The sequence below is a fragment of the Trematomus bernacchii genome, unplaced genomic scaffold, assembly GCF_902827165.1.
Source record: "Trematomus bernacchii unplaced genomic scaffold, fTreBer1.1, whole genome shotgun sequence".
Lineage (NCBI taxonomy): Eukaryota > Metazoa > Chordata > Actinopteri > Perciformes > Nototheniidae > Trematomus > Trematomus bernacchii.
In genome coordinates this window covers 1,351,887-1,364,833 of record NW_022987409.1, presented here as the reverse complement: position 1 = coordinate 1,364,833, position 12,947 = coordinate 1,351,887, and the positions used below count along the sequence as shown (strand labels likewise).

The 12,947-nt window shown below is 43.9% G+C and overlaps 1 protein-coding gene across 5 annotated transcripts in view; it reads right to left on the bottom strand.

Moving 5' to 3' along the window:
* Positions 1-12,947, bottom strand: part of mid2 (midline 2) — a 139,730-nt gene that overhangs the window by 83,063 nt on the left and 43,720 nt on the right. For 3 of the 5 annotated variants that reach the window (XM_034137652.1, XM_034137676.1, XM_034137684.1), the window contains exon 1: positions 5,924-6,154. The exons of 1 other annotated variant lie outside the window; for it this stretch is intronic. The gene's annotated coding sequence lies outside the window, so the exon portion shown is untranslated. Of the gene's footprint in view, positions 1-5,923; positions 6,155-7,221; positions 7,245-12,947 lie in introns of those variants that run through there. One more of the 5 variants, XM_034137668.1, reaches the window with a different exon arrangement.

The following is a 12,947-nucleotide window of genomic DNA, read 5'->3' as shown; positions in this document are numbered from 1 at the left end:
GTCCATTCCTGGCACTCCATGTTACAGAGGACATCATACAGAATTTGGCCGAAAGTATGTTTTTGCATTAGTAGCACCCCGAGGTCCACATTATCCTGTAAGTGGTCAAAGTGGTAGCGCAGTTGGACTGTTTCTAAATTGACCCATTATCGGTTGTTGTCACATATATATTAGATGCACTTCAAAACAAAATGTAAAATCATGAAACCTCAGTTTTTGCTGCGAGATATTTTTCTGGAAAGCATCCACTAACAAGCCATAGAGAAACAGCTGAGATACAGCTGGAGGCCAGACCAATCAGCAAGCTATGGGATGTGGAGTAGATGATGACAGGAATGATCACCACATTTGGTTAGCAGCTCTTCCTTGCCAGACAACAGTTAGCAAAGTGAACCTAATAGGCCAACTTTAGGAGGGAGATAGTAGACAAGCCATTACATTTGAGGACGCATATTAGAAATTGTAAAGCATACAGCTATGCTTTGTTTTAAGAGCAAAGCGCATACACTTTTGTGCAGCACATCTCTCAAATGTATTCAGTTTTCCCTATTATATGCAGGGGTGCACATAACTTTCTCAGTGAGGTACTCAGAGTCAGTGTTTGGTACTCCAACCAGGAGTCAGTGTTTGGTACTCCAACTTCTGGACCCACGCAAAGTTATGGGAGGAAGCCCTCCGTGTTGTGAACGACGACGTCGACGGGTGTTGGCACTTCTCCAGGGTGTGCGCGGGCCACAGAATGTGCACAGGGGAGTCTCCCTCCGCAGCCGGTTGGCGTAATTTTGGCACAATTCCGTTGTACAGACCGACGTTAACAGCAGCCCCATCTGTGCAAACGGAGACCGACTCTGTCGTCCAGTGGTCTAAGTGCCTTCTGGAAATGCTTCACAAGTACGTCGGTACACAAAGGCGCTTAGTGCGCATGCGTACCTTATGTGCACCCCTGATTATATGTATGGTTTGACTGCTCAGATAGCGTTGCATGCTAGTTGATTCAACTGCTCAGTCCCAGTCTGAACTGTTCAATTCAAACAGCAGTGAGGTAGACCTGTTACACTAAGACCCCGTCCACACGGAGACGAAACGGGTTGTATCCGCTACAGTTCTCTATCGTATAGACGGTTCGTCCACACGAGGCCGACACGGAAACGCGGATAATGATAACGGCTCCCAAGGTGGGTAGATCTGCGGACGAAACGCTCTGGGGGGCCAAACGGCTCCGTGTGTACGCCCTATACGATCATTTCCTGATAACGATGACGCCATAGCCCCGCCTCTCCCCACCTCTGCTGCTCACCCCCGCGTCATTGCTGATGTGTTTCGCCAACAACAACAATGGCGGATCACAGGGTTGCTTTCGTGCTCCAGACGCTACTGACCATGCTACAGATGTTAGTGCAAAATCTACAGCTCCTCTACCACAACCATCAGCAACAAGTGGAAATGGAGAACTACATGTTGCTAAATCCACCACGGAGAATAAACAGAACGGCAACCAGGCAACCATGGCAACCATGCTCGGGGGGTCTTATTCAATGCTTTTGGTGTATTTTGTGGCGGAAGTACAGCGCCACTTACAGGCCCGGCATATGTACTACAGCGTTTCCAGCGGGTCGAGCGGTCTCGTGTGGACGGAAACGTTTCTTGAGCCGATTCCGTGTGGACGGAAGACTTTTTTGATATCGAATTCGGTTCGATTTCGTCTCTGTGTGGACGGGGTCTAAAAACCAGCATCTCCCAAAAAGTATTAGTATTGTTGTTGGACAAAGGAAAGAGTTAAGCAGTATGGTGCCATGACTACTTATAGCAGATCTACGTGCAGTGTGAAATGTATCTGGGGGACAGGCTCTGCCAGCACTGCAATAAGGAGATCAAAGGAGTCTAGAAACAAAAACAAGAGGAAATCTGTCACACCATACATCCATCCATGCTGTTTGCTTCAACTCTCACATCTATTTTTTTCATGCATTCTGTATCACATAGAAACTATGTCTTCTGCTAATGAATGCTCCCTGTTTCGAGATTTTTTTTTTTGTTGAATTCAGTGTTTGTACATTCCATAACCAATCATCACAGCATACACATTTTACACAATTTTACCTCCATCACACTTCACTCATAACTGTGGCTGTAAAAGTGAGAATTGTGTGCATTGGATTGATATGAATTACATAAAAGCCTTTCTTTATCCCCACCGCTGTTTGCAATTCAGGTTGGTATTGCCAATTTGTGAAACACAATCTATTAGAGAAAGTTAGTATTATCTTAGATTAGAGATTATTTTGTATCCTATTGGATTGCTCTGCCACCTGGTTTGACAAATCCCAGTTAATACTGCTAGAGGCAGGCTTTCTTCTTTGCTGTGCCAACTCTTGTGATTAATATGAAGCCTTTTACACCTTTGGTTTGGTTGCAGTGACATATGCAGATATGTTTTAAAAAAAGAGAATTCTGCAGAATACGTGCATTAATGCTGTTTTATAAAACACAAAACAATGTGAAGAGCGTTCAATGTTGTGATTTTTCTGACTTCAGTGCTCCAAAAATTTCTTTTTTTGTACCGAATATGTCCTCTTGGGTATTGCGACCATTAAAGACAATTGACTACAAATCCTAAAAAAGCCAAATTACTAAAATTGGTTTTAAACGTTTTTTTCCTACAGAATAATACAAACAAAGTAAAAGGCTTTTTAAATAAATGCCACAGTTATGACTATTTCAAAGTTTCATCAAGGTGAATGGTAGACTTTCAAGAGCTTTTAAAGCCACTTGGAATTAGATGTCAGACGTATGTCACTTCCAAAATGAAGATGAAAAAAGTTCTGCCTAACTGGGCTTATTTCTAAGCTGCTGGGCTTCCATTTAAAAGTATTCAAGGACTTTTGAGGACTTGAGTAAAGGTGAGGAACACAATATAATTTATGATTTGATAAGTATCTGCAGACACCTTGATAGAGCAGCTGAATGTCACAAGTTGGTGTATGTAAAAATGTGCAGAGGGCAATCAGTGGTGATTCAGATATTTTAATCAGCTTGAAAGAATAAAGACTTATTTTTGTACTCACTGCACAAAGTGTAAAATGACTCAAAGTTATAATTATTATCAGGGTTATTTTCACAGTTCATTTTCGCAGTTTTTGCATTAAAAAGGAAAGGTTCTAGGAGCAACATATTTTCCCTAACCTGCGTTTTTACAATCCAAACCATGCCTGCATACAAAGCATTCAGCATTAAGGCTTTGTCTAAATGAACACTGTTCAGTGTATCTCCATTAGGCGCTTTCACACGGGAGTACTTTTCCCCATACTTTTCCTTTTTAGTTCGGATAGTTCCTGGGATTTTGCGTTCACACCAAAAAGAGAACTTAGTTCATGAGAACTTTTCTCCCCGTTTCAGTCCCTGCTAGAGAGCAGGTACTTTCCTGGGGAGAAAAGTTCCAATTTCTGATTGGCTGGGCGAATTGCAAACCACGCCCCGTAAAACTCGGAAAAGTTTTGTGAAGCCACCATTGTATTTGCTGGCATTAGCATTATTAGCATTAGCATTAGCCCAGCGCACCAACGGAGAGAGACTAACTTATGGCAACACAAAATAAAACATGGGAGCGGTGGAGATGAGGAGGTGTCGGCGTTCTGGCGATTTACTCGGAAGGCTTCTGAAGCCAGTCCCCAACTCCGGGGACTTCCGGCCGGGGACTTCGGGTGGCAGTATACGCCATGAAGTTGTTTGCGGCCTGCCAGTAAACCCAAAGCAGAAAAAGAAGAAGTGACATCAGCGGCTTCATTTGCGTAATCTTCCCTCAGGGACTGCTCTTTAGTTCCATGGGGGAGCTAAGTGCCGGGAACTAAGTATGGAAAAGTACTTGGTGTGAAAGCGGCTATTGATCCTTTACAATCGGCCCAATATCTTATTTTATTGGGCCACAATGTTAAATTACCACCTTCTCTTCATGTTCTGAATTTCATCAGTAAATCAACAGAACTTTACGTACAAAAGGCCAAACTAAATAAGTTAATGGCAGGTAAAGCATACATAAAAGCACTGACAGGGAACAACACCCATCATTCCTGAAAGTGACAGAAGAGAGACTCCGGGAGTTGGTTTAAAGGAGAAGGGAAGGAGACAGATGATTGATGCATGGAAATACTAAAAGACAGAAAAATAAGAGACACTTAAATGAAAGGGAGGGATAAGAGACAGAGAGAGAGACCACAGCAAAACAACCCTAAAGATAGACAGTCAGGAAAGAGGATGTGTGGCTTTTGAAGGTATAAGTGGCAGCCTAGATCATCGACTGTTTTTATATGAGCTAGAAGCAAACATGAGTGTGTAATCGGCCTGATGAGACATGTAGTGTAATGGTGCGAGACGGGGCAGCTCTGAAGCTTCATGGCAAAAAAAACAACGGAGCTGGGAAAACTACAACAACAGTGCACTTGTAGAACATCTACAGTGTTGATTAGGTTTTTGTTCTCAGTCCACCTTATCATGGTTTTGCTTTGCTCAGACATTTGACACAGAGACATAGAGAGAGCGGTGGAGTATCAATCTAAAAACAGGATAAGCTCAGTAAGAGTCAGCAAAGAGCCGCTGATTTAAGTAAAGGTTAGAGCCAAATAAAAAGCAGCTTACTACTCAAGAAGTACTTCGTTCATCTTGTAATAAGAGCGGTGACCTTCCCTGTTGATGCTACCCTAATACTTCAGCACTCAAAGCAGCCTAACAACACGCACATTCGCTCATACTGTCAGCCGAACTCAGCAGGATCATCCAAACATAGTTCAGCACTACACAAGCTGAATTATGTGCCGCAACACTTCAACACTCTCCTGACAACTTTGGGGATTTCATCAAAATTTGACAGGCTATTAATTCTGGTGCGCAGCTTACTGCAACGCTACCCGGTGTCAGATCTGTTTTGGATTTTAAAGTCAGTGTTCATTACTTCAGAGCAGCTGAAATCAGAAGGGAGAGACTTTGGCTTCATATGTAAATATAACATATGGAATTGTAATTTTTCATTTGGATTGACATCTCCTCTTCATCCCAAATCCTAAAGTATAATTAACATTCAATTAACGCTAGAAAAAGGGGTTTCAGAACAACCAAATCTAAACTCTGAATGAGAGTATAACAGGAATATTGCAGTGCTGCTTTAGAAGAAAATGTAAAAGGGACAATCACAAGTGTACTATAGAGTAAAACGCACACTACATATTGTACAATAATGTTACAAAACATTTTTAGGTGACTGAGAATGAGGACTGTTATGTAATCCCAAACAAAAAACACATACAAATAACCAGTGGGGCGTCATATCCCTAAATTAGCCGAAAACCCCTAAACATAAGCATTGGCTCGAAGTTCTTGTTAGAACGGTTTTACATGCTTTTGTTTGACAGACAGCTACGCATGAATTTCACTGCTGAATCATTCTAACAGTCTGTGATGCTCTGCGCAGCAGGGATAACTAACAGGTCTGGGATGCCTTTTGGTATTGTATGGGAGTTAAAGGGACTAGAATTTAAAAGTAAAAAATTGGGAATGATCCCATTGAGAAAAACATGTTAGTTGTATGCGTCACTCTCAGCCTTAACTACACATGTGTTGTCCAATTACAACACATCTGTCCATGTATGGAAAAACATCACAAAGGAACCCTGTCAACAAAGTGTCTAACTTTGAGCATTATACCAGCAGTCTACTTTTGCCATCGTTTGAATATATTCCTTTCAAAATAAATCATAACGACAACAAATCAAGACGATCCCAGTGGATGGTGGGAAACAAAATAACCCCCGCTTCCCGTTCCTGTCACCCCGGCGTGAGTAAGCGCTGCCCCGCACCTGAAGCCCACACAGCCCCCACAGACCCAGACAGACAGACACCTCTCTGCCCGGAGGGAGGGGTTTCAGACACCTACCAGCTTTACATGCCGAACTCTCATTTCTTCTGTCATCTTGGAAAAGTAGCCCGGAATGAAGTCAGAAGAAACACCAAAGAGGTGGACAGACAGGATAGTGTGTAGACGACAGCCTATCTCCCAAAAAGTCTGCTCCACGCTCCGCAAACAGCAGCCCGGTGCTCTGCTCCGCTGGCGACAGCACACAGGCGAGCGGAATATTCAACTTCGGGAAAATGATAGAGGGAGAGAGACACGCTGAGAGCGAGGCAGGGAGAGAGAGAGAGAGGGAGAGAGAGCAGCCAGACAATCACAGGAAAGCGGCTCCTCCTACCCATACAATACAAAAAGCCAAAGCCAGCAGTCAGCAGATAGAGAAGCTCCAGTGCTCCACACGGCCGGGCAGGGTGCTCCAAACTGTTCCGCGCTGTCACTGTAGCCCCTTTACTCATTTATTGTGAAGCAGCGGACAACACGTCACACTGATACACACAGTTTATTGGATTATTACATTGTAATTTAAGGACAAATTGGGTGACAACAACTATCGACTTTGTGAAGTTACCTCGTGGCAAACAGCTGCTGCCCGGTACAATGGTCACATGGTTCACAGGCAGTAGCCGGGATGACGAATGAATTAATGGCCGTAATCGCTCTTAATTTTCCTATCCTGGAAAATGATGCAAGCCCGGGTAATAAAGCAGACGTCAGATATTAAAAGTCCTGCGTTGTTCAGAACTATCAATAAGTAAAACAGGGAGGTAATATGTTCAATTGCAAGAAAAAAAGGCCCAACGGCGGCAATTACAATATTCATAGATTTCCATTGGGCAAAAGCGGTTTAATAATGGTGATATCACACTTTAATTTCCTGAATTAATTACAAGATACTGTGTGGGAGCTTAGTACTGCCTGTTTGTTTTACTGTGTGTATACTACTTCTACATGACACCGGATGTCTGTCATGTGTCATTTTTACAGAATATCACACACACACTCGAGACATACCGTACTACGAAAATACAACAGAGAATCACAATACCTTGATCAACTGTGTACTGTAAGGTAGCTTCTAGCTTCATGTCGAACAGTAAGTCAACATTTCCCAGAGAGCTTTCTTTGAAATCACCTGGTAACGCTAAAAAACATTACATTTAGATTGTATGACAAAGTGTTTATTTAATATCTCTGGCTAGCTATAGCTACTTGCTAATGGTTTAGCTTCGCCCCGCGATTCAAAGTAACGTCAACAACGTAGCTGTAATTTATGCTTTGCTTACATGTTCGCATAACTTGGAAGTTTACTGACATTTACATACCTTGTTTACCTGGCTCAAGTGCTGGCTCTGGGGTTGTTGTGTGAGCCACCAATTGAGAATTGTCGTCTTTTTTAAGAAAATTGTTTCTTATGTCCATCTTCAAAAACTCTGAGTCCGACTGGCAGTTTATTTTAAACATTGTCACAGCTCACAGGATAGGTACCTGTCAGCCAATAAGACAGATGTTTATTTCCATTCAACTCTCTGGTTGGTCTGGTGTCTTGCCTCTGTTGCATTCACTGAACACGGGAAATTACAATCCTGCCGTCCTCTCTAGTGTCATGATGAGGTTCAGGTAAAGCACGGTTAATGTATTATATTATTGACTCAATAATATAATACATGACTTTGAGAGTAGGCAATCTAGGCATATTAACAAAATTAATTAAACATACTTATCACGGCGACGGTGTACTTTGATTATGATTTTTATTTCTTTTTTTTTCATTCTTTTGCTAGGGGGCCCTGTGGCTGCAGGGCCCTAAGCGGCCGCTTATGTCGTTTAATGGGTCAGGCCGGGTGTGTGTGTGTGTGTGTGTGTGTGTGTGTGTGTGTGTGTGTGTGTGTGTGTGTGTGTGTGTGTGTGTTTAGCAGCACCTGTTTTCACAGTGTTGTTGTCACACTGCCTCCAAAAGTGTCTCAATACTGCTCACGTCAAATGCAAATAATTGTTCCTCTATTATTAAAGGGGGGGGGGGCCTTCACTTGAGTCATTTTTGGGGCATCATTGATATTCTAATTTAGAGATCAAGCACATGAAAACATAATCGTCCATTTAACAATAAAAGTTTAAAAAAGTAAAACTATTTATATTGTATCAAAAGCACTGTGAATCTTCAGAGATACAATTTTCTGCATTTTAAAAGGTCTACAATAAAAATACTACATACAGTTCAAACATATTATCACTGATGATTCTAAAAGATAAAACGTTGGCAATAAATGTACCAGTGAGGCAAATGAGCCTACAGGGCCGAGAGAATCGGTGGCATGAAGGTGTAACGCAGTAGGCTGCTGCAGTAAACAGTGCTAGACAAGGTGTGGCCGGACAGGCAGGTGTGTTCTAGGACTGTCAACACGAGCCACCACAAAGCATCTGAGAGCCTGTCTGCCCCTTTGAGCTTACTGTTTACTGTATTTACCAGTCTGTCTATATTCAATATATCTATTAACACAGATGTCATGCCTTGTCTTGTCTAAATAACTGTTTGTGGAGATCATTTCTGCTGAACCTCGTCATCCTGTCTGGAGCAATGTCGGCCTCCCAGAGTGCAAATCATTCTGATGATTTGTTTTGTGTTGCATACGGTGGTGTCTGGCTATCTGCTGCTCTTGTTTTTCCACCAAGATAGTGGAAAATCTTGTTACTGTGACGCCAAGGTGGTGTTACCAGACAAACAGGTATAATTGTACTTGTTTTTTAACCTCCTTTACACTCACTACAGGGACCTCTTATACATAGAGTTTATTAAGTCTTTCACGCTTCGACGGTTGACAGACTGCACAGATGTAGCCTTTAGCCCAGGCATCCATCAGTGCTGTCTTCACTCACTGACCACGTGGATGTTGGATTTTTATGACTGGCAGTATTCTGGTTTAAAGGCAGATCCGGTGTCCCGCACTCTGAATGAACTCAGTAATTTGCAGTGCTGGACAGTGCTGACCTATGTTTACTTAGTTTGCGCTGAGCAACCACTTGGTGCTGAGCTGTGATTGGCTAGAGGGATTATACTGATCATTTTGATAGGGGATAGGTTATTTTTTATTCAGTCTCTCACTAGCTTGAGCCTCTAAGATTCAACTGCTAATACATTACTTGCTGACCATAATATTCCAATGTGTTCAAAGACAAATATACAACTGAATACAGTACCAGCTTTTTATTTAATAAAAGCAAAGCGTATTGCATATTGCAACATATTTATGTGAAACTCATGTAACTGTACTATAAAATATATTGTAAAATATTTTCAATTTCAAAAAGGTTGAATAACAAAATAAAAGGTTTATAACAAAAAAAAAAAAAAAAAAAGATATGATGGAAAAGTGTGATGAATTTCTATAAAGACAAAGAGCCGGTGACAGAATGAGGACAGGCTGGACGACTGATGCTGCTGTCAACAGTAAACAAACTGGCCACTGGAGACTTGGTTCAAGTTCAAGGTTCAAGGTTCTTTATTGTCAATCTGACATAGCTACAGAGTAATTATGCAGTTGAAAATCTTATGTCACAGGCTTCTCCAACAATGCAACATAATAACATAACATAATAACAATAAGAGCAAGAGCAATACAAAAATAATAATAGTTATAAAAATGAAATAAAGTTATGATGTGGAATAGTGCAGTATGAGTCTATATACAAGTTATTGGAATGATATATATATATATATTAGGTATTAGATACATACTACTGAGTAGCAGTTGAATGTTTGAAGTTGTTTCAACAGTTCAATTTTTTAACAGTCTCACTGCCCGCGGGAAGAAACTGTCTCCGAATCTTCTTGTCCTTGCCAGGATGCTGCGGTAACGTCTGCCAGACGGCAACAGAAAGAACAGTTTGTGGCTGGGGTGATGGGGGTCTTTGATAATCCGTAGTGATTTCTTCCTGAGCCGCTGGGAGTACAGGTCCTCCATGGATGGCAGCTCCGTCCTGGTGATGTGCTGTGCAGTTTTCACCACCCTCTGTAAAGCCTTACGATCGAGGTCGGTGCAGCTGCCGTACCAGGCCGTCATGCTGCCAGTGAGGATACTCTCTATCGTGCACCTGTAGGAGTTGCAGAGTATCCTGGAATCCATTTTGAACCTCCTCAACCTGCGGAGGAAGAAGAGCCGCTGTCGAGCTTTCTTAGTGATGGTGGTGGTGTGAAGAGACCATGTCAGGTCCTCAGTGATGTGGACCCCAAGGAACCTGAAGCTGCTGACTCTCTCCACCGTAGTCCCATTGATGGCGATGGGGGCGTGTCCCTCTCCCTGCTGCTTCCTGTAGTCCACAATCAGCTCCTTTGTTTTGCTGATGTTGAGATGGAGGTTGTTCTCCTGGCACCAAGATGTCAGGTTTTCGACCTCCTCTCTGTATGCCGTCTCGTCATCGTCTGTGATCTGGCCGATGACGGTCGTGTCATCAGCAAACTTCACGATGGTGTTGGAGCTGTGTGTGGCCACGCAGTCGTGGGTGAACAGGGAGTAGAGGAGAGGGCTGAGCACGCAGCCTTGAGGGGCACCGGTGTTGAGAATCAGGGTGGAGGATGTGATATTTCCCACCCGCACTGCCTGGGGTCTGCCCGTCAGGAAGTTCAGGATCCAGTCGCAGAGGGCGCTGTTGAGTCCGAGGTCTCTGAGCTTGATGGCCAGCTTGGAGGGCACAATGGTGTTGAATGCTGAACTGTAGTCAATGAACAGCATTCTCACATATGTGTTCCTCTTCTTCGGGTCCAGGTGTGAGAGGGCAGTGTGGAGGGTGAGGGCTATGGCGTCGTCTGTGGACCTGTTTGCTCTGTAGGCAAACTGCAGGGGGTCCAGAGATTCAGGGAGGGAGGAGGTGATGAATAATTTGACTAACCGCTCAAAGCACTTCATTATGATGGAGGTGAGTGCTACTGGGCGGTAGTCGTTGGGGCAGGTGATGATTGTCTTTTTGGGGACAGGAATGATGGTGGAGTGTTTAAGACATGTGGGGACTACAGACTGCAGCAGGGACCTGTTGAAGATGTCTGTGAACACCTCTGCCAGCTGAACTGCACACACCCTGAGAACACGGCCAGGGATGCCATCAGGTCCAGGAGCCTTGTGTGGGTTAACCCTTTTAAAGGATTTACACACATCTGCCCTATTTAAAACAAAAGGGCAGTGTAGCTCCTGGTCCCTCTGTACCTCCACAGCCTGGCTGCTCTCAAAGCGTGCAAAAAAACTGTTTAGCTCATCTGGGAGAGATGCGCACGCAGACACTCCCGCAGCACCCCCCGCTGCTCCTTTGTAGTCAGTCATTGTCCTTAGTCCCGCCCACATATTCCTAGTGTTACAGCCTTTGAAGTCAGATTCCACCTTCTCTTTGTACTGTCTCTTTGCATTTTTTATTGCTCTCCGGAGATCATACCTAGACTTCCTGTACTCCTCCAAATCTCCCGCTGTGTGCGCGAGAGTGCGCGCTTTCAGTTTGCCGCGCACCTCACCGTTTACCCAGGGCTTTTGATTTGGGAATGTCCGTACAGAAACCTTCGGTACCACGTCATCGATGCATTTCCCAATGTAGCAGATGACAGTGTCCGTGTGTGTGTTGATGTTATTGTCCTCAAACACACTCCAATCCGTAGATGCAAAGCAATCCTGCAGTGCTGAATCTGACTCCTCGCTCCATCGTTGTACTGTCCTTGTTATCGGTCTGTCCCTTTTAAGTTTCTGCTTGTAAGCAGGCAACAACAGTAGTGAGATATGGTCTGATTTGCCGAAGGGAGGGCGAGGGAGAGCCTTATATCCATTCCGGAAAGGGGAATAAACATGGTCCAGTATGTTTCCCCCGCGCGTCGGGAAGTTGATGTGTTGGTAATATTTTGGCAAAACCTTCTTCATGTTGGCGGTGTTGAAATCTCCGGCCACAACGAACGCCGCATCTGGCCGTGAAGTCTCGGTTTTATCAATAAACCCAAACAGCTGATCGAGTGCCGTGTTGTTGTCGGCGAGTGGCTGCGGCGGGATATACACTGCTGTTATCACAACAGATGTGAATTCCCTCGGCAGATGGAAGGCCCGACATGAGATCATGAGGTGCTCTAGCTGTGCGGAACAGTCCGATGAAATAATCTTCACATCTGAGCACCAGTTGTTGTTAGTCATTACACACACACCGCCTCCCTTACTTTTCCCCGAGTTTGCAGTCCGGTCCTGACGAAAAATAGAGAATCCGTCAGGGACAATAGCGGAGTCCGGGATAGCGGGGTTGAGCCAAGTCTCAGTGAGAATTAACACGTTACAGTTCTTAATGTCCCGTTGAAAAGCAATCCGGCTTCTGAGTTCATCTAGCTTATTTTCAATGGATTGAACATTAGCCAGAAGAATACTCGGAAGAGGGGGCCGATTCTCACGTTTTCTCAGTTTGACCAGCAACCCGGCCCGGCATCCCCGCTTTGTCTTCTTCTTGCGTCTCTCAGGTAGAACAGCAACAGGTAGCCATGGTGAATCTCCATTGTCTGTCGGAGGGTTAATATTGTCCACGAAGTTTCGCAATTGGAAAAGTTCCTCTCTGCTATATTGTATGGCAGAGTAGGTGCGGTCGGCTAGCATGTTGCGAACCATGTTAAAAGTAAAACGGCAAAAGTAAAAGAAATATGTACAAAATACGAAAATGGGCAAAGTTGGAGAGGAGCACAAAGACGATGCGGCCATCTTCACCGGCGCATCACATCAATGGCCTCACTATTGTGCTACTGTGGCCAAAGGATGGGGCATATTACATATCAAATTACCATCAGTGTACTTAATGTTGGTGTGTGTGCAATAAGAAGTGCATGACAAATCACCAACACCACCACACAGTGTGTGTCCAGAGGAAATGCATCAGCTCCTCTCTTCCTCTTTCCTCTCCCAGCCCACAGATCATCTGGGACTTATTGTACAGCATCAGGCTGTCTGTGTACTGCCACAACATGAAGTGATAGGAAACACATTCACAGCAGAGCCAGAGACATGACAACAATTTGTTCTGTTATAAATATAGACATTTGAGAAAT